The following is a 21171-nucleotide window of genomic DNA, read 5'->3' on the forward strand; positions in this document are numbered from 1 at the left end:
GAGCTCACTGACAGATCTCAGAAAGCAGTTGTGAGTGGGCCATTGCCAGGAAAAGGGGTTGTTTCTCATGGGGTTCTGCAGGGATCAGGTCTAGGCCCGGTGCGATTCAGTATTTTCATCAATCATCTGGAAACAAATAGAAAATGATTGCAGGTAAAATCTACGGACGACCCAAAGATTGGCAGAGTGGTTACAGTGAGGCAGTCAGGGCAGGCCTAGCGATTGATCTACAGTGTTTGTTGAGTTGGGCCCATGCAAACAAACTGTTTTAATACAGTCAAATGCAAAGTGATCCTCTCGGAACATGGAATGCAGGCCCCACAACCATGCTGTGGCACAGTATTATGGAACGCAGGGATGCTGAAAAGGATTTAGGGGTCATTGTGGACAACCAGCTTATCACAAGCTCCCAATGCAATGCTGTGGCCAAAATGGCTCACGCGATCCTTGGATTCATAAACGGGGGAGTGGTGAGTTGGAGCAGGGGAAGGGTTTTATCTCTGGACATGGCATTGATTAAACCGACTGTGTCCAGTTCTTCAGTCCCCATTTCAAAAAGGATGTTGAAAAACTGGAGAGGGTGCAGAAAAAAACCACAAAAATGTTTGGAGACTGGAGAAAATGCCTGACAGAGAAAGAGATTTAAAGAGCTTCATCTATTTATCTCATCTAAAAAGACAATCAAGCAGAGCCTTCCATGGGGAGAAAACCATGGGAACTAAGGGGCTCTGTAATCTAGTTTAGAAAGGCAGAGGAAGACCCAATGGCTGGAAGCTGAAGCCAGACAAATTCCACTCGGAATTATGGGCCAAATGATCAGCACTCGGGGTGATTAATCATTGGGACAAACTGCAAAGGGAAGTGGTGGATTCTCTAACTCCCCATGTCTGCAGATCCAGACTGGATGCTTTTCTGGAAGATCTGCTTGAGGTTTTGTCTACACTTAAAACACTACTGAGGCACTGCAAAGTGCTTCAGTGTAGACACGACTTACAGGGATGGTCTGTGTATTCCCGTCAGTGAGTATAATTCACCTCCCCGAGAGGTGGCAGCGAGTGGATGAGTTGTTCCACCGACCTCATTCTCTCTACATCGGGTTAGGTTGATATAGCGACAGCTCTCAGGGGGTGTGGATTCTTTTGCTGTTGCAAAAAAAGCAAATGCAATTTTGGGTTGCATTAACAGAGGCATAGCATGCAAGTCATGGTAGGTGATTGTACCTCTCTACTCAGCACTGGTTAGGTGCTGTGTGCAATTTTGGTCACCGCTGTCTAGAAAGGATGTAGAGAAACTGGTAAGGATCCAGAGATGAGTGACAAAGATGATCCAAGGGATGGCATGCAAACCGTGCGCAAAGGCTGAAGGAAGTGGGTGTGTTTAGTTGAAAAAAGATTAAGGAGGGACATGAGAGTGGTCTTCAAGTATTTGAAAGGCTGCCATAAAAAAGATGGAGAAAAATTGTCCTTTTGAGACAAAGGGCAAGACAAAAGGCAATTGGTTCAGAGTGCAGCAGAGCCGATTTAGATTCAATTTCAGGAAAAACTCCCTAACTATAAGAACAGCAGGACAACGGAACAGTCACCTAGGCAGGTTGTGGAAGCTCCTTCACTGAAGGTTTTCTAAGGAGGCTGGAGCCATCTGTCTTGGATGGTTTAGATACAACAAATCCTACATCTTGGCAGAGGGTTGGACTAGCTGACCCTTGAAGGTCCCCTGTGGCTCTAGGATTGTACAATGTAAAATCCTAGTGTCGACTAGGTCTTAGTCAAACACAAGTTTTGGAGTTCAATACAGGGGTAACTTGGCTTAAATTTAACGGCTTTTGTTCTACTGGAATTCAGACAGAATGATCTAATTGTCCCTTCTGATCTTAAACCCTATGAATCTATGGATAAAGAAATTAAGTCAAGCATTTATATTTACTCTGTCTCATAACACAGGAACAAGGGAACATTCAAGTACATTGAAAGTCTGAATATATAACATTGAGAAAGAAAAATTGTTTACCTAATCCATATTTGGCCTGTGGAACTCCTTGCCACACACATTATTGGAGCAAAGAGCATAGCTGAATGGGATTCACAAATGGATTGGGCATTGTAGGTGGTGCTGGTGACACCATAGTTAGTTAATGCTGTCTGACACATTCAATTAGGAGACCTCATTTTCAGTTGGTTATAATTTTGCCAAATTTTAACCATTTGGACTGAAATTTCCCACACTGGGTTTCTGCTTCTAGCTGAATTGTTTTTGAAAGTTTCAGACCTAAGAGTTCAGCCAAGTTCTCAAATGAAGCCAGGAGAAAAGCGGTCTTGCCCATGTTGAAAAATTCATATAATTATTCCAGTGAGGAGCCCTACCCCCTCCATGATTTCCATCACAAAGTCAGGTGAGAGCCATCCCCGTTAACAACCAGAGCCCTGAAATGCAAGAGGAGGAGGGAGAGTCCCTGTGCATTAGCTCACACACAGCTGGCTCCTGAGGTCTTTACTCAATTCTTACTCCAAGGGGAGTTTTGCTTCTGTGGGGCCTGAGAACGTATGGGCCAGGGACTCAGAATTTGGCCTTGTATTCTACATCTACTGAAACCTTTCATTCTGAAGCATCCCCTGTGCCACTGAAATGCAGCCATCTCGGGGCTAGAGCCCATCAGCAAGGGGCAGAGCAAAGGGGACATTTTGGCCAGTGATATTGGAGCAAACTCATCCCCTGTGGCAAAGGTCCCAGCATGTTTAATGGTTGTGCAGAGCGGAAAGGACCACAGACCTATTCTCTGTCCCATAACGCCCACATTGCACTGGGTTTGTCAAGCAAGTGAGCTCCTCAGCAAGAGATGGGTACCTGTGAATTCTGAGCCAGACGTGTCTTCCCTGGGAATCCTCTGCAGACAGCCGTGTTCCACACCTCTCTCACCCCAGCATCTGCAGCAGCGTCCAACGCTGAGAGCCGACCTGGGGTGTGCACCGTTTATAATCTAGCTGTGCACATTCCCAGGGGGGGTCACTCAGCCTCTAGGAGAGAAGTGGCATCTGGATGCAAATAGGCTGGAAACCGTAGACACTCTAGCCAATGTCTCTCTTTCAGTGTCTGTGCTTCTGAGTTCTTTATCCAGGTTTAGAAGTAAACAGTCATTAAGGAACGTTCCCAAAGGGAGATGAGAACTCTTGGGCTCTCCACTGAGTCAGAGAGAAATTGGCTGCTCTGTGTATTTGTGTATATTTAAAAAGTAGAGTTGATTAAGAAGAAAACTAGGGGTAATGGGCAGCTCTCCAGAGGGTCTGATACCCTGTAAATGCCCAGTATTAATGGTTAGATAGTAGACAGAGAAATCTGGAGAAAGGTGACTATATGACTATAACAAGGTTTAAAAGAGAACTGGGACTATAACAGGGTTTAAAAGAGACCTGGATAAATTCATGGAGGTTAAGCGCATTTATGGATATTAGCTAGGATGGGTAAGGAATGGTGTCCTTAGCCTCTATTTGTCAGAGGGGGGTGATGGATGGCAGGAGAGAAATCACTTGATCGTTACCTCTTAGGTTCACTCACCCCAGGGCATCTGGCATTGCCACTGTCGGTAGACAGGATACTGGGCTGGATGGACCTTTGGTCTGACCCAGTACGACCATTCTTATGTTCTTAAGGTAAGTGAGGAGAGAAACGAACACTTTCTGCAGGCACACAGGGCTATCACTAAGGCATCAGAAATCAGTAATTCTCATCAGTAACTGTCATCATACTGTGTAACACCTTTCATTGAAGGATCTTCAAAACACCAAGTAAAGGAAAGTCACTATGAACATATAGTCATTATACTGATAGGTAAACTGAGGCAAAGGAAGACTGACTTGGTGAAGGTCACACAGAGAATGACAGACAGAACCCAGGACTCTTGACTTCCCTGCTCTAACCATGGTCTCTCCATTAGTAACTGAGCACATGACAAGAAGGAAATGGACTCACAGTCTAGCAGGGCTTGTTTTTTAGGTGGGTGTGACGGACTTGCCCAGGATGCAACCTGGAAAGGGCGTATCACCGAACCCTCTGCATACCAACCTGGGCTCCCTTTCACACTTTGAGGATGTGACAAGCTGCTATCCTCTCCAGGTTTGGACTCTTACAGCCAGACACAGCCAGACACATCTCCACCCAGCTGCAGTTACATGAATGTTTTCACTAGGCACTCATGTACCAACAATAGAGCGGCTAAAGCCAATTTCCTGCCTGCCCGCCCCCACCCCCAGAGCTCCCCAGGCGAGGAACCCAGAGCTGTACTGTCTTACCCTGGTCAGAAGCCCAGAGACTGTACATTTATTACCCAGTCCACCCCTCCCTCAATGTGGAGAGGACAATACACTAGCCCCTGTTCCTGAGCACATTTCCCTTTTGCATTTCAAACAACACACTGTTTTAGATAAAAAAAATATGTAAAACCAAGTTATTAACTGCAGAAGGATAGATTTTAAGTAATTATAAGTAATAAGTGTACAGATCAAAGGAGATGACCTAAGAAATAACGGAAAATGACTATCTGAGTTCTATAAACTTGACAGGATTTGAATCACACAGTGTGTCACTCTGATGGTACAAACAGTCCACCTGTCCTCCATGCAAAAGTTAGAAATGCCTTCAGCCTGGGACCAAATCCCCAGTTTGGTCCTTCTTCCTAAGGTTTTTCCAGGTGTTGAGTTATGCGGGGGAGTGAGGCCAAGCATTTTTGTTACTTCCACCTTTTATGGCTTCTGTCATTCGGAGGGACCTTCATTTTTCCAAGCAGAAGCCCCCAGCACAATTACCAGAAACGCACAGGCACAAATGGAGTCCAGTGTCACATGAGCTGCTCATATGCCCTCACATGCTTTCAGAATTTTTGGCACAAAAATGAGACATGCATACAAATAGGGTAATCATATTCAGCAAATCATAACTTTTTCACTGATACCATTGATACCTGTTCCTTTGGGGGCACAGAATGTCACACCTCCCCCCTTAGTTTACTGCAGAAGTGTTAGTCACTGACTAGGTTGGAGGGAGTGTGCCCAAGGCCTTCTTAAGGTTTGGAACATACAATGCCCAAGCGTTGCAAACCTTGGAGTGTGATCCACATGTGTTTTTACAAAGTTCTGTGTGCCTTCTATTTGTCACTTGAAAACCTGTCTTTGTAAATGTGCAGGATTGTCAACCGTTGTGTTTTTGCAACAGGTGATAATACAGATAGTCATCAATGCCATGAAGTGGTTTGCCTCAGTTTCCTCTTCCACACAGCAGACCAGGTTTATTATGCTTTCCCAGCCGTAACAAGCTTTGAGACTGTTTAGAGGTGTTAGCTGAGAAACAGTATTCCCATAGGGCTTCTTTTTTACTACATGTAGCTTATTACAACTTTTGATAGGATTTACCATCAGTGTCAAATTCTTTGTTATCAGATTCACCATTAGCAACAAACATTGGATGAGGCTTTCTTCCAGCAACTCACGGAAGTTACTAGATGGCAGGCCCTGGTTCTCATGGGAGACTTCAATCACCCTGATATCTGCTGGAAGAGCAATACAGCGGTGCACAGACAATCCAGGAAGTTTTTGGAAAGTGTAGGGGACAATTTCCTGGTGCAGGTGCTGGAGAAACCAAGTAGGGGCAGAGCTCTTCTTAACCTGCTGCTCACAAACCGGGAAGAATTAGTAGGGGAAGCAAAAGTGGATGGGAACCTGGGAGGCAGTGACCATGAGATGGTCGAGTTCAGGATCCTGACACAGGGAAGAAAGGAGAGCAGCAGAATACGGACCCTGGACTTCAGAAAAGCAGACTTTGACAACCTCAGGGAACTAATGGGCAGGATCCCCTGGGAGAATAACATGAGGGGGAAAGGAGTCCAGGAGAGCTGGCTGTATTTTAAAGAATCCTAATTGAGGTTACAGGGACAAACCATCCCGATGTATAGAAAGACTAGTAAATAGGGCAGGCGACCAGCTTGGCTTAACAGTGAAATCCTTGCTGACCTTAAACACAAAAAAGAAGCTTACAAGAAGTGGAAGATTGGGCAAATGACCAGGGAAGAGTATAAAAATATTGCTCGGGGATGCAGGAGTGAAATCAGGAAGGCCAAATCACACCTGGAGTTGCAGCTAGCAAGAGATGTTAAGAGTAACAAGAAGGGTTTCTTCAGGTATGTTAGCAACAAGAAGAAAGTCAAGGAAAGTGTGGGCCCCTTACTGAATGAGGGAGGCAACCTAGTGACAGGGGATGTGGAAAAAGCTAACGTACTCAGTGCTTTTTTTGCCTCTGTCTTCAGGTACAAGGTCAGCTCCCAGACTACTGCACTGGGCAGCACAGCATGGGGAGGAGGTGACCAGCCCTCTATGGAGAAAGAAGTGGTTCCGGACTATTTAGAAAAGCTGGACGAGCAGAAGTCCATGGGGCCGGATGCGCTGCATCCGAGAGTGCTAAAGGAGTTGGCGGATGTGATTGCAGAGCCATTGGCCATTATCTTTGAAAACTCATGGCGATTGGGGGAAGTCCTGGAAGACTGGAAAAAGGCTAATGTAGTGCCCATCTTTAAAAAAGGGAAGAAGGAGGATCCTGGGAACTACAGGCCAGTCAGCCTTACCTCAGTCCCTGGAAAAACCATGGAGCAGGTCCTCAAGGAATCAATTCTGAAGCACTTAGAGGAGGGGAAAGTGATCAGGAACAGCCAGCATGGATTCACCAAAAGCAAGTCATGCCTGACTAATATAATTGCCTTCTATGATGAGATCACTGGCTCTGTGGATGAGGGGAAAGCAGTGGACGTGTTGTTCCTTGACTTTAGCAAAGCTTTTGACACGGTCTCCCACAGTATTCTTGCCAGCAAGTTAAAGAAGTATGGGCTGGATGAATGGACTATAAGGTGGGTAGAAAGTTGGCTAGATTGTCGGACTCAACGGGTAGTAATCAATGGCTCCATGTCTAGTTGGCAGCCGGTATCAAGTGGAGTGCCCAAGGGTCGGTCCTGGGGCCGGTTTTGTTCAATATCTTCATAAATGATCTGGAGGATGGTGTGGATTGCACCCTCAGCAAGTTTGCAGAAGACAGAGTCCTGCACTTAGGATAGAAGAAGCCAATGCACCGCTACAGACTAGGGAACGAATGGCTAGGCAGCAGTTCTGCAGAAAAGGACCTAGGGGTTACAGTGGACTAGAAGCTGGATATGAGTCAACAGTTTGCCCTTGTTGCCAAGAAGGCCAATGGCATTTTGGGATGTATAAGTAGGGGCATTGCCAGCAGATCGAGGGATGTGATCGTCCCCCTCTATTCGACATTGGTGAGGCCTCATCTGGAGCACTGTGTCCAGTTTTGGGCCCCACACTACAAGAAGGATGTGGAAAAATTGGATAGCGTCCAGCGGAGGGCAACAAAAATGATTAGGGGACTGGAACACATGACTTACGAGGAGAGGCTGAGGGAACTGGGATTGTTTGCGGAAGAGAAGAATGAGGGGGGAGTTGATAGCTGCTTTCAACTACTTGAAAGGGGGCTCCAAAGAGGATGGCTCTAGACTGTTCTCAGTGGTAGCTGATGACAGAACAAGGAGTAATGGTCTGAAGTTGCAGTGGGGGAAGTTTAGGTTGGATATTAGGAAAAACTTTTTCATTAGGAGGGTGGCGAAACACTGGAATGCATTACCTAGGGAGGTGGTGGTATCTCCTTCCTTCGAAGTTTTTAAGGTCAAGCTTGAGAAAGTCGTGGCTGGGATGATTTAGTTGGGGATTGGTCCTGCTTTGAGCAGGGGGTTGGAATAGATGACCTCCCTTCCAACCCTGATATTCTAGGATTCTATGATTGCATCACGAGATGTAACAATAACTCTGGATTTGGGTACCCGCCGTCCCACTTTTCTCTATCCATGAGAGGTCAGTTGTGTGACTGCTCATCTCCGGCAGGTCACTTAAACAGTTCCCTCTCAATGCCAGAGCCACAGGTTGAGTACCTGGGAGCACAGATGCTGAATCAGCCATTCTGTCCTCGGCATCATCCCCCATGTGATCAGTGAGGAGACATTCCTGTACTCCCACTATTCTTCCCCCATGTTTCTCCTCTGGCCCCCCACTCTAGGACACATACCCCTGTGCTCTCTAGAGTGGGAGCTATCCCCTGTTCATGCGTGAAGGACTAACAGCTAACAGCCTGGACAGATGTCTCAGTGGCAGGCTCCAAACCCCTCTCCCTTTCTCAGGTGGCCTTGCCTCCTGCTGTTTTGTTAAAGGAACCCATAACCACCTCTTCAGTAGTTTCTATGATTCTATCAGCCTTCTCTGGGCTCCTGTAGTGGGGTGAGCACCCCGCTCCGGCCCTGAAGGGGTTAAAACAGCCCTGGGAGAGGGCTGCCCTTGGGAGCCAATAGTAAAAGCAGCCCTGCAGAGGGCTGCGGCTTGAAAAAAGGAGTGAACGCAGCAAACCTCATTGATTGGAGAAGTAGCCACAGCTGTGGCCAGCTCAATCCGGGCCCAGCTGGCCCTTAGAAGAGGGCTGTGGGCCAGGAGCTGGGAGGAGACCCTCTCTCTTCAGCCTGGAGGGAGAAGGATCTGGCTACCTGAGAGAAAGGGTACCTGAGGCAGAGTAGAGCTGGGGAAAGGCAAAAGGAGCTGGGGAGCTCCAGCCTGGCAACTCCCCAGGCTGCAGGCTTTGAGCAAGGCCTATGGAGGTATGGGGGCTGCAGAGGGGCAGCCCAGGAATAGGCAGAGGCAGCTGGTCCCAAACTTCTTGCCAATGATGAGCGGCCTTTACAGACTGCAGTTTGGCCCAGTGAGAGGGGGCTAGATGTTGACTGGCAGTAGCCACTGTGGTAAGGTGGGGATAGAGGGTTGGGAGGTTCCCCTTGGAGGAAGGGGGTACTGCTCGAGGCAGAACCCTGACATTAAAGGGCACCGGGGTCCAGGAGGTACATGGGGCCTGATGCAGGCGAGAAACTGGCCAGAAAGAGGCGCTCCGAAGCTGCAAAGAGCTAATTCTCAGGACCACCAGCACAATGTGCCGCACCAGTGAATCTTTCCTTCACTACAGCTGCCCTCTGGAACCCATCTCCCTGTGCTCCCTAGCATTGGGTTTGCCCCTTGTTTAGCTTCAACACTGACATTTTTTTCCCTTAGGCAACACTGTCCTTAGCTACAGAGCAGGAGCTGGTCTCAACCACCCCCACCCCTGGAAACATGCAGCTTCCCCCGCTTGCAGAGGAATCAAGGAGACCTCTCCTTTTTTTGAGCAGTTCCTGGGACTTTCCCCTTTCCCTCTGAGGTCCCAACAAAGCACCTTCTTGCTGAAGGTGGACACTCTAACAGCCTGAGCTACATGGAAGAAATCATTGACAGTTAGCTTATCAATAGGATCATTGTCTACTACCCCCACTGATAATACAGCTTCCAAACCTTCGGTTTCTATGTGCTCTTTAGCCAAAGGCAAAAGGATTTTGTAAGAGCAAAATAATAAAAGTTCTGCCATCTGTCCTGTCAGTATGTTTCCTTTTGCAGTATACCTCTCCTAACCACTGAAATTTCTGCCCCTGTATCTTCCCACCCAAGATGTTCCCTGCTATTAATGCTGACAGCCTTTAAGTGCTTCATGTCTTGTTCAGCAGAGGCTAATTTTAGAAACCTTATGATAAATGACAGGTGCCCAAGGGGTTTCTGTGCTCAGAATCGCAGCATTCACATGGGCTACCTGCTGCCTGCTTTCTTTGAGCACAGGGCATTTATTCCTCAGGTGATCAGTGAAATTACAATGATAGCACCTCCTGGACTCTTCCATTTTCACAGGAGATTAGGGTTGGGGATTAGAAGAATGGGGTAAAATGGGACCATGCTTCCCACCAAGTGTAAACCCTCCGTCTGTAGTTTATTCACAATAGATGCTTGTGTCTGCTCAAAGTCATCAGCTAGAGAAGCCATCTCATCCACAGTTTTCACCTTTTTGTCCCATAGACACTGTTTCACATCATCTTTACCTGTGTTTAAAAAGTGTCCTGAGAAACAAGTTCAAACATTCCTTCAAACCTTGTAACACCTGTGCCCCTTACCCACTTTCCCATCTAGCCCGGGGCAGTAGCCTGACCAGTGTAAGTTTATTTTCCACTCCATCCCTCCCTCAATGTGGAGAGGACAATGCACCAGCCCCCGTTCCTGAGCAGATTTCCCTTTACACTTCAAACAACAACTATTTTAGCTAAAAAATATTAAAATGATTTATTTACTACAGAAAGTGATTGTAACTAAGAAGTGTACAGCTCAAAGTAGATAAGCTAAAAAATAAAGCAAAATCACAATCTGAGTACTATAAATTAGAATCAAGCAGTATCTCACCCTGATGGGACAATCTTCCATACACAGGCCAGGATTTCTCCTTTCCAGTCTGGGACCACCTCCCCAGTCAAAATCTTTTCCCTCCAGCCATGTCTTGTGGTGTTTAATTGTGGGGGGAGTGTGGCTAAGTGATGATGTCACTTCCCCATTTTATAGCTTCTGCCATGGTCAGGGAACTTCATTGTTCCAAACAAAGCCCCCAGCACTGTCAGTGGGAAAGTACAGGCACAAGATGGAGTCCAGTGTCACATGACCTGGTCACATGTCCTTGCATCCTTCAGTGAGTCATCACAGTGGCCATTACCCACATTCTGGCCAGACATCTACAGGGAACTCCACCAGGTGGGGAGAAGCTTCTTCCATGACCCATGGTGTGCTCATTGATGGGCCATCAACTTGAATAGTCCTTTCATAATGTGCTGGCTCGACTAGATGTAAACTACCATGTGGGAGTTACCACAGGAGCAATCACATTTGAACTACAGGTACATGGTAGACATTCATATTTGCATACAAATAGGATAATCATATTCAAGAAACCATAGCTTTTCCACTGACACTTCACATGACATAGTTTGTACAAGATTTGGGGCAACTATATAACAGTGGTGAATATGGGGGTTCCAGGGTGTTGCTTTGGGGTACAGCGTGTCACAGCAATATATCTATCAAACTAGAGCTCTCAGACATCTACTTTTATGTTTCAATATAAGCCATACATCCATGTCCTGAAAAAGACAACATTCTGTTCTGTACTACAGGAGAAAAGCAAGCCATGGTTCAGAGCAAAGGAAACGGAAAGAGTGTTTTCCCAGCTACCCATCACATGTGCAATATGTGACCCCCTGAAAGTGTCCATCTCACTTTCATTGTTCAGCGAGTGTCTCCTGCACTTTCTGTTTGTCAGACCTCAGCCTCACACACATTACTGGAGACACAGACAAGGAAGGAATTTGTGCCTTAGGGAAGTTTTTACCCTTAGCTAGTAGAAATAAGCTTAGGGGGTCTTTCGTGTGGGTTCCCATGTCTGTACCCCAGAGTTCAGAGTGGGGAGGGAACCCTGACAAGGGCCCAGCACCATGTCATCAGCCAGCTCTGCATGCAGCTCGGTCTGAGAGCCAGAGCACCAGGAGAAAACTTGAGGTCCCTTTATGAGTAAAGGGCTGGAGCAGCCTATCCCAGATCTCTTGGGTCCTCACCCAGTAGATGATGGGGTTTAGCATGGCGGGCAGCAGGATGTACATGTTGGCCATGAGAATGTGGAAATGCAGGGCCACATTGTGCCCAAACCAGTGCATGAGGAAGGAGAAGAGAGCTGGGATGTAAGAGGTTAAGATGACACAGAGGTGGGAGCCACAGGTCCCAAAACTCTTGAGCCAGGCGTCCTTTGTGGGGAGGCTTAAGATGGCCCTGAGGATCTGGGTATAGGACACAGCAATAAAAAACACATCCAGACAGATCACCAAGAATGCCACAGAGAGGCTGTAGTAACTACTAGTGTGGATGTCGGCGCAGGCCAGTTTCACCACAGAGATGTGCTCACAGTGTGTGTGGGGAATAATGATGGCAACCTGCTCGCCAGGAAGGGAGTGGACAGTAGGAGCATGGAGCCACGCAGCAATATGGCCAGGCCAATTTTGTCCACCACGGGGTTTGTCAGGGTGGTGAAATGTCTCAGGGGATCACAGATGTCCACGTAGCTATCAAAAGCTATGGTGACGAGGATCCCAGACTCTGTCATAGAGAAGCTGAGAATGAAGTACAGCTGCGTGAGGCAGGTACTGAAATTGATCTCCCTGGAATTGAACCAGAAGATGCTCAACATTTTGAGTAGGATAGACGTAGACAGGACCAGGTCAGTGACAACCAGCATGCAGAGGAAATAGTACATGGGCCCATGGAGGCTCTGCACCCTCTTCACGATGAACAGGATGCTGAAGTTCCCAAGATGGCTATGGCATAGATCACACAGAAGGGGATGGAGATCCAGATGTGGGTTGCCTCCAGGCCAGGAATGCCCAGCAGGATGAAGGTGGAGGGGTTGGTGAAATTGGTTGAGTTGGAATCTGACATGGAGCAGGAGGGAAGGTGTCCTATCCTGGGGCACAACGGTGCCTCCTGCATGAACCGTATGTAGTATAAGGGCCCTATCATCAATCAAACCCTAACCCCGCCCCTTGACCCCTTAGCCCCGCCCCTTGACCCCTTAGCCCCACCCACCGGAAGTCCCGCCCCCATGAGTTATTGCTTCCGGGTTCAAGGCTGCCACATGACCGGAAGCAAGGTGTGTCATGTGACACCCACCCCACCCTTTGACCCCTTAACACCACCACTTGACCTCTGCCCCCCACCAGAAGTCTCGCCCCATGGGGTATTACTTCCAGGGTCAAGGCTGCCACGTGGCCGGAAGCAAGGTGTGTCATGTGACCCCCTCTAACAACTCCTCCCCCCCCTCTACCAATCAGGATGGGTTTCTCCCCGTAGGACCACCCAGAGAGGAGCTTTGACCAATCAGGGCGACTTCCGGGGTGGGGGTGTCCTCTCTGGAAGTGGGTCTTGTGACCCCTCTAACAACTCCTCCCCCCATCCCGCCACCAGTCAGGAGGGGTTTTGTTCCGATAGGACCAAGAGGAGATTTAACCAATTAGGATGCGTTCCGGTGGCGGGGTGACCCGTCCGGAAATGATTTGTGTGACCCCTCTAACAACTCCTCCCACCAACCTCTACCAATCAGGCCGGCCCGAGAGCAGATTTGACCAAAATAGGGCAGGTTCTGGGATGGGGTGAACCGCCCAGAAGAGGGGCGTATGACCCCTCTGCCAATCAGAGCACAGCACCATCACCCCATAAGGCCCAGCGTCGGGCAGAAGAGGCTATCTTTTATCTTTTTACCCCCCTATCCTGATTGGTAGAGGGCAGTGGGAGGAGTTGTTAGAGGGGGTCACATGACACACCTTGCTTCCGGCCACGTGGCAGCCTTGACCCTGGAAGTAATACCAGAAAGGGGGGCTGGAAAGGGTGGCTCTGATCAGGCATGACTAGGTGTGGAAAGGGGTACCCTCAAGGGTGCACATCAGCTCGTGTGTAAACAAAAGGGCGGACGGCGCTTGGGGGATAAACAGATGGCTGCCAAAAAATTCCAGGCCAGGGTCACTGTAAAAAAATTTAAAAGGGCTAAAGAGGTAATGAGGGGAAAAAAACAAAAAGAGATGCCCCCTACCAGAGGCTCTCAAACTGGTATGTCTGAAAATGGGGAGGCGAAATCAGACTCTGGTTTAGAAAATTCCCCAGAGTGCTCTCTAGATGGAGTCCCATGTACTCCCAATGACCCTCACGGAGGCGTCTCAGAGTCTGACTCTCAATTAGTATCGGATGTAGAAGATGCCACTGATGGTTCCGTAGAGGAACCCCCAAGTAACCCTGAAAATGCAGAGGTGTATATGGAGAGAGTGAGAAGTTGGCAACGTGAATTACCCAGATTTGGGGGGTCGGTGTATTGTGAGGAGTTTCGTTTTGTCCATCTTGAGCAAATAAATTCAGCTCAACAGGCTGTTGAAGCCATACACAGAGGGATACAGCTAGTTCTTGATGACGTTAATGGTAGGGTAGGCCCTGATGATTACGTACAGTTATGTTTAGAGAGCCGTCGTTTAACTAACCCTTTGTTTTCAGTCAGAAGAACTAGGGATGAGCTGTCCGCTGAGGATTTCTTAAACCAGGCCTCAAAGCTGCTTCAGAGCAATAGAGAATTGCATCTCGATGGGACGTTGCGCCTCGTTGTGACAGTTGTAAAAAATAGGGGTGGGGGCGCTCGAAGAGTTTTAAATTCTATCCTTAGTAGTCAGATTAGTCATAAAAAGAGACAATGTTTAGTAGACCTGATTTACACCGGTACCAATCTGTGTTTTGCGGGAGGGCTCTTGGCCGTCATGGCCGGTCATAAACCTACGGATGCAGAATTGTTAGCAGAGGCGAGAAAGTTGCACGAGAAACTGGGGTGGTCAGATCAAAAAAAGGTTCTGCTCAGTGATGTAGCAAAGTTTGAACAGCATTTAAGAGTTAACATACAGGTGATGCTGTATGCGGTGAAAGGTGGCTGGGGTTTTTTTAAAATGGGGGACCCCGTGTACCCTAAGACTTATTTCATCCTGTTGCACAATGAACATTACTATGGGGTTCTGGATGTGAAAAAGTTGTTCGGAGCAAAAAATTACTGTGAGTTTTGCCACACGGTGTACAGTCACGACCACTCTTGCAGGTATCGTTGCCGTCTCTGCTCTGACAACATGGGTGTGCAGCTGAGGTGTCCTAGCTGTAAACTGTATTGTCGGTCCAAAGAGTGTTTAGACAGACATGTCAACTGTGCATCAAAAAACCAAGTTGAATGCCTGTCTAAAACTTGGTGCGATAAGTGTCAGGCGTACGTGGACAAGCGGCACAGGTGTAAAGGGAGGCGCTGTAAGCAGTGTCAGGGTTTGATCGTTGGAGATGTAGATGTTCACCTCTGTTTTATGGACAGCCTTAGAAAGCCCGAATCATCAGAAAAGTATATTTTTTATGATTTTGAATGCATGCAGGGTTGCACACTCCCAATTATATTTTTGCGATGTCCCTAAAGCCGGAAAAATCCTGGGAATTTAAGGGTGACGAATGTCTTTCTATGTTTGTTAAGACCTTTATTGGCAAAGAGTTCCAGGACTACACGTTCCTAGCACACAATTCCAAAGGTTATGATGCGTATTTCTGCGTTAGACAGTTACTGAAGGAAAAGATGTGCATAGAACTGATCACTCAGGGAAGTAAACTAATGTGTGTGGAAGTTAAGGCCCTTGGTATTCGTTTTATAGACTCTTTAAACTTCTTGCCCATGAAGCTTAGCAAGCTCCCACAGGCGATGGGGTTTGAAGGTTGCAAAGGGTATTTTCCACATTTTTTTTACACTTTAGAAAATCAAAATTATGTGGGGCCTATGCCCGGTGTGGAGCACTACGGTGTAGAAAGCATGATGCCCAGGGAAAAAGCAGAGTTTGTCGACTGGTATCAAGACCACAGCTCTGAGACTTTTGACCTGCAGAAAGAGCTTGCGTATTACTGCCAGCAGGATGTAAAAATTTTGAGACAGGCTTGTATCCTATACAGAAAAGAAATTATGAATATGACGGAGAAGGTCGATCTAGTAGAAAGAGAACCCGGTAAATTCACCGAGATAAAACTGTGTATAGATCCGTTCCGGTACATAACGCTGGCATCCGTCTGCATGGCTATGTACAGGTTTATGTTTTTGGAGCCTAACACGGTAGCTCTTCTCCCTCCAGACAACTATCACAGACAGAAAAAGAGATATTCAACCCCATCTATCCAGTGGCTGTTGTATATCTCTCAAAAAGAAAATATACAAATACGGCACGCTTTACAGGGTGGGGAACTACAGGTAGGCCCCTACTTTTTAGATGGTTATGCCAATATTGACGGGGTACACACAGCCTTTGAGTTTAATGGGTGTTTTTTTCATGGCTGTGTCGCCTGTCATTGTGAAAAAGCACAAAACCCTATGATGGGTACAACTTTTGGATTTCTTAATTACAAGACGCAGCTCAAGACTGACTATCTAAAACGGCTTGGTTTTGTAGTGAGGACTCTTTGGGAGCACGAGTGGGTGGTGATGAAAGAAACAGACAGGGAGCTTGCGAGCTTTTTAAACCGAGCCCAGTTACCCCAGCCTCTCATGCCTAGGGATGCTCTTTTTGGGGGGAGGACGAATGCAATCCGTCTATATTATAAACCTAAGCCCGGCGAAGAAATCCACTATTATGATTTTACCAGCTTGTACCCTTTTGTAAACAAAAACAAAGACTACCCTATCGGGCACCCCGATATAGTTTATGACAAATTTGGATCCATGTCTAGTTGGCAGCCGGTGTCAAGTGGAGTGCCCCAGGGGTCGGTCCTGGGGCCGGTTTTGTTCAATATCTTCATAAATGATCTAGAGGATGGTGTGGATTGCACTCTCAGCAAATTTGCAGATGATACTAAACTGGGAGGAGTGGTAGAAACGCTGGAGGGCAGGGATAGGATACAGAGGGACCTAGACAAATTGGAGGATTGGGCCAAAAGAAATCTGATGAGGTTCAATAAGGATAAGTGCAGGGTCCTGCACTTAGGACGGAAGAACCCAATGCACTGCTACAGACTAGGGACCGAATGGCTAGGCAGCAGTTCTGCGGAAAAGGACGTAGGGGTGACAGTGGACGAGAAGCTGGATATGAGTCAGCAGTGTGCCTTTGTTGCCAAGAAGGCCAATGGCATTTTGGGATGTATAAGTAGGGGCATAGCGAGCAGATCGAGGGACATGATCGTTCCCCTCTATTCGACATTGGTGAGGCCTCATCTGGAGTACTGTGTCGAGTTTTGGGCCCCACACTACAAGAAGGATGTGGATAAATTGGAGAGAGTCCAGCGAAGGGCAACAAAAATGATTAGGGGTCTGGAACACATGACTTATGAGGAGAGGCTGAGGGAACTGGGATTGTTTAGTCTGCAGAAGAGAAGAATGAGGGGGGATTTGATAGCTGCTTTCAACTACCTGAGAGGTGGTTCCAGAGAGGATGGTTCTAGACTATTCTCAGTGGTAGAAGAGGACAGGACAAGGAGTAATGGTCTCAAGTTGCAGTGGGGGAGGTTTAGGTTGGATATTAGGAAAAACTTTTTCACTAGGAGGGTGGTGAAACACTGGAATGCGTTGCCTAGGGAGGTGGTGGAATCTCCTTCCTTAGAAGTTTTTAAGGTCAGGCTTGACAAAGCCCTGGCTGGGATGATTTAATTGGGGATTGGTCCTGCTTTTGAGCAGGGGGTTGGACTAGATGACCTCCTGAGGTCTCTTCCAACCCTGATATTCTATGACCCCTTGCAAATTAGTTTGGAATTGCAAAAGTTAATGTGCACTCCCCACGAGGCCTCTTTTTCCCATTGTTACCTGTCAGAGTGGGCGGCAAGCTTATGTTCCCGCTATGCCGAACCTGCGCGGAAACCGTGCAGCGGGAGATGTGCACCCACACTGACGAGGAGAGGGCCATCCTGGGGACTTGGTGCACTGTGGAATTGAACGCAGCCATAGCGAAGGGGTACGTGGTGGCTAAAATCTATGAAATCTGGCATTTTAATGAAAAATCTGATGAACTCTTTTCGGAGTACATAAAATTACACCTCCGCCAGAAACAAGAGGCTTCAGGGTATCCCAGCTGGTGCACAGACGAAGACAAACAAAATAAGTATGTTAACGATTTCTACCAGAAAGAAGGCGTGCTTTTACGCCGACATGAGATCAGGCTAAACCCCGCTAAACGCCAAATTGCTAAACTGTTTTTAAATTCTCTGTGGGGTAAATTTGGCCAAAGAACCAACCTACCCAATACCAGCATCGTGAGAGACCCCGACGAACTCTTTCAGTACCTATTTTCCCCCAACTACGAGGTTTCATCCTGTGAGTTTATCGACGATGAAACAGCGTGCGTATCTTGGAAGCACGCAAAAGACCGTTATTCTGTCTCTGGCAATACCAATGTTTTCATAGCCTGTTTCACCACCGCTTATGCCCGCTTAGAACTATACAACCTCCTAGACGGATTGCAAGAGCGGTGCCTGTACCACGACACTGACTCTGTGATATTTGTGAAAAGGGAGGGGGCCTGGAATCCCCCTCTGGGGGATTATTTAGGGGACCTCACGAGCGAGATCCCACCAGATCAACACATCACCGAGTTTGTGTCGGCAGGCCCAAAAACATACGGGTATAAACTGTCGGGAGGAAAGGCTTGTATGAAGGCCAAAGGTATTACCCTGAACGTAGCAAACTGTGAAAAGATCAACTTTGACAGTGTGAAAGATCTAGTCCTGAACTATTGCACGGGTCTGCGAGAGAACCCCTCAAAAAAGATAGAGGTGCAGCAACCCTCTATTGTAAGAAACAAAAATCAGTGGCAAATAGAGACAAAAACCCTTAAAAAAACACAGAAAGTCGTTTACAACAAGAGGGTCCTAGAAGAAGGGTTTAAAACCCTGCCCTATGGCTTTTGAAAAACGGATACGAGGTGGAAACACCCCTTTTCTGCAATTCTCGCGGGGCCTAGCAACTGCGGGAAAAGTTACTTTATAAAAAATGTATTGGATAATGCCAAACAAACATTGTCTGTTACGCCTGAGAATATTGTGTGGTGTTACAGTTGTTGGCAACCTCTGTATAAAGAACTGCTCTGTAAATACCCCTTTATCAATTTTGTGGATGGTCTGCCTGATGCTTTTGACGATGACCGTTTGTTTCCTATCAATAAAGTGAACATGATTATCATAGACGATCTGATGAACTCCGCTTGTGAAAGCAATGAAATCGAGAAAGCCTTTACCAAGTACGTGCATCACAGGAACCTGAGCATTATGTATATAGTTCAGAACGTATTTTGCCAGGGAAAAAAGAGTCGCACTATTAACCTAAACACAAAATACATGGTTCTGTTCAAAAACCCCAGGGACAGATTGCAAATTGCTACACTCGCTCGGCAAATGTACCCCGGCAAAGCTCAGTTCTTTCTAGAAGCTTTTGAGGATGCTACCAAAAGGTCTTATGGCTACCTGGTGGTGGATTTAAATGCTTCCACACCAGAAGTTTATAGGCTAAGAACTGGTCTTTTCCCTCCAGACTGGCCGGCAGTTTATACTTTAAAAAGAACAACACAGCCCGGTATAAAAAGAGATGAATTATTGGCAGGCCCCTTTTTAGCAGCCGGGGGTGCTGACTGAAAACATGTCTAGCTGCGTGAAAAGAAACCTGGGCCTTTTAAAATTACTTAGCAAATCGTCCCCGCAGCAAAGGAGGGCTATACTGTGCTCGGCCTCTGACGATCTAGTAGCAGCCATCTCAGAAATAGCGCTCAACATCTTAAAAGGAAACGTACCTTTAACACCAAAGCAAGTGCGTGTGCTGAAAAAGAAACACACGCTTATAAAAACTTTGTGTAATAAAAGGGTTTCACTTAAAAGAAAGAAGCATCTGGTGAAGCAGTCTGGGGGGTTTATAGGACCCCTGTTAAGTTTTGCTATCCCTCTGATAACGGGGCTTTTAACTAATCGATAATGGAGTATGCAGAAAAAATGTACCTGGTGCCCAGCCGGCAGTTGGAGCAATTAAGTGCTCCCCCTCCGGCAAAGGAAAATATCAGAACAACCGCAACACGCTTACTGGATGCTGAAATGAAATCTGTTCTTCAAAGAACTGACTTAGGTGAATATGAAAAGGCTAAACTTTACAGCACCGTGCTTCAAAGGTACCTAACGTACGTGAAGCAGAGCGATGTGGACAAAGGAAAAATAAGTCTGTTTCTACCAGAACAGGAACAGAGTGTGACTGCCAAACCCTCTGAAACACCAAAGACCTCAGACTCTGTTGCTCAGGAGGTGTTGGATAACGTGAATAAGCGTTATAAGAAAAATGCATCAGTATTGCTAAATAAGCTGGGCCAAGATAAAAACATTTCTTCATGGACCGATAAAGGGTCTTTTGTGTACAAAGGCTCTGTGGTTAATGGTTCTAACATGCTCGACTTAGTCAGGGCCGTCATCCAGACGCGCTCTGTTCCTAGCAGACATGTACCTAAAGGATGGGATGTGTTTATGAATGCCATGGCGGAACTGAACATACCATCTTCCGTCATGGGCAACGCGACCAATAGAGATCTTTTGGAATGCCTCAAGGCCTCGATCTCCGACACCGATGTGGACCAAGAAACAGTGACCCCTTTTTTGCCATCTAAAAAACGAAAATTGGCTAAAAGAGCCGAATGACTCAGTTTGTGATCTTTTTCACGTTCTATTTTTTTTAAAACTGGTAATGTTTTACTTTAAATAAAACATTTGTGAATTGGGTCATTGTGTTTTGTTTTTTTTTAAAAAAAACCACGCCAAACATCGATTGTCTTTAAACCCCTCACCTGGGGTGCTTTATTGGGTAACATGACTATGAAAATCATTGCAAGATACACATGTCTGGGCTTGTTGAAACATGCTTTGAGCAAGGCTAGGCATGGCCAAGTATTTAAATTTATTTTTTACAAAATTCATCACCATCCGGTCGTTTTGCACTAAGTCATTAGAATACAATTTTAAAATCCGGTCAAAAGATAAACCCTTGCTACGAGGGTGTAAGAAAAACACGCAGTGATAGCCGCAGGCAACGGAGCTGGGGTCTTGTAATTGTCTGTTGTGAAACACAATGTCTGTGGCATTTTTGTTTAAAAATTTCATAATGCTTTTAGGAAAGAACACACTGTTCGGGGGATGCCCGTATGAGTCAAAAAACTCTCCAAGGTTATGCTCCACCAGATACACGGCAAGCCAGTGTTCACCCCGTCGGCTGTGTGGATGCGTGTTGACCACCAAACCTAGGGGTCTCTGAGACAGCTTGCCGCCAGTGAGCCAATCACAGGGAAACACGTCTAAGAAATTCTTTTTCATGTAAGCGTCCGTTGATAAGACACGTGAGAGCTGCACGGTGTCCATGTTCACATGTAGTCAAACAGAACATTTCTCCTCTGATTTATCTCTATGACGTTGTCAAAAACCCCATACACAATCATATTGACAGTAATGGTTAAAGCCTTCCCAAAACAAATTTCTGCTCTCAGGTTCCCGGTTTTAATCAGGGAATAGTGATCGGCGCATTCCTGGTTGGGGGACAGGTCAAAGGCAAATAGGGTGTAACCCTGTGCAAACTCCTCACTGTCGATTAACAGAGAACCATCTTTCATGTGTTTACCGGCCGTCTGTACCAGATTCATGTATTCTCTCACGCAGC

The 21171-nt window shown here is 46.8% G+C and overlaps 1 pseudogene; it reads right to left on the bottom strand.

The window, feature by feature from the left end:
• Positions 1–11413: 11413 nt before the first annotated feature.
• On the bottom strand, positions 11414–12219 carry LOC140905616 (olfactory receptor 52R1-like; annotated as a pseudogene).
• Positions 12220–21171: the final 8952 nt, after the last annotated feature.

Source organism: Lepidochelys kempii, chromosome 1 (assembly GCF_965140285.1).
Source record: "Lepidochelys kempii isolate rLepKem1 chromosome 1, rLepKem1.hap1, whole genome shotgun sequence".
NCBI lineage: Eukaryota > Metazoa > Chordata > Testudines > Cheloniidae > Lepidochelys > Lepidochelys kempii.